The sequence below is a fragment of the Salvelinus alpinus genome, chromosome 22 (assembly GCF_045679555.1).
Source record: "Salvelinus alpinus chromosome 22, SLU_Salpinus.1, whole genome shotgun sequence".
Classification (NCBI taxonomy): Eukaryota; Metazoa; Chordata; class Actinopteri; order Salmoniformes; family Salmonidae; genus Salvelinus; species Salvelinus alpinus.
Genome location: NC_092107.1, coordinates 5435161 through 5436314, shown reverse-complemented (window position 1 = coordinate 5436314; position 1154 = coordinate 5435161).

The window sequence follows — 1154 nt, the reverse complement described above, 5'->3', positions numbered from 1 at the left end:
TTCCTGGCAATAATCACACTTTCCTGCTGGATGTTTTCCTATCCCATTTAAAGTCTTATTCAACCGGCTGTGTCCCACCCTTAACCTTGTAAAAATAGCATTCTCTCTTCTGCCCCTTCATGCCGTCCTCCCCTCCCAGACTTTCCTCTGTACTTGAAATAAATCCCTGCCCTTAGTAGCTCTATTCCACTGCTCCTGCCATCGTGGCACCATCACTGTCAATATTAGGCTTTTTGCCTCTGCCTTGCTCATTGAAACTATAACATCCCAACTACTAAGTGCTTGTTTAGCCAGTACATCAACTGCCTCATTCCCCTACACCCCCACATGGACTGGGACCCAAGTAAATCTGATCTGTATACCCATCTGTCTAATCATGCCATGAGTTTGTAGTACCTCATAAAGCAGGTATTGTCTGCTACATGAGCTAAAGGACTGCAGACTCATCAACACCTCACATCAACCACAGCAAATAACTACTCTGTCTGGCTTGACTTCCTCCACCCACTGCAAGGTCAACAGTATGGCCATCAGCTCCGCCGTATATACAGCCAGATGATCTGTAATACGTTCCTGCACTACAAATGCTGACCCAGTATGTTCTGTTCTTGGATCCTTGGAACCATCTGTGTAATGGGTCACAAAATCCTGATACACAGTATCCAGATGGATTAACACCCTCCCTATCTTTCTGTAGTCTCTCCAACACTAGTAGATCAACTACTGGAGGTGGGAGTAGCCATGGTGGATTTACACGAATAGCTGCATGCCTGGTGTCAGTACCATGGTAGGTACTTAAGGATATAAAACATCTTACTTTAGCTACGTTTAACAATGAGTGTAGCTACATACATGGTTGTAATCTGATAACAAACCTACCTTGATATTGTCATGCACTTGTGTTGACGTGTTGACAAATTTATGTTTTTTTAGAGGCAGACACAGGGTGAACTTTGAAACCCAAACATCCTGTCCAAGTGACGAAACTTCCGTTTCTTCATCCGGGGACTTTTAATTAGTGCGCTTGTCTTCTACGTTTGTGCATATTCTTGCGTAGCCCCCTTTGTTTGTGTTGTTCGAAATCCATCAAACAGCGTACTGTACGTTTGTGAATTCAAGGGAAGTGCGCGCAACGTGCGATGTCGTTTACACTG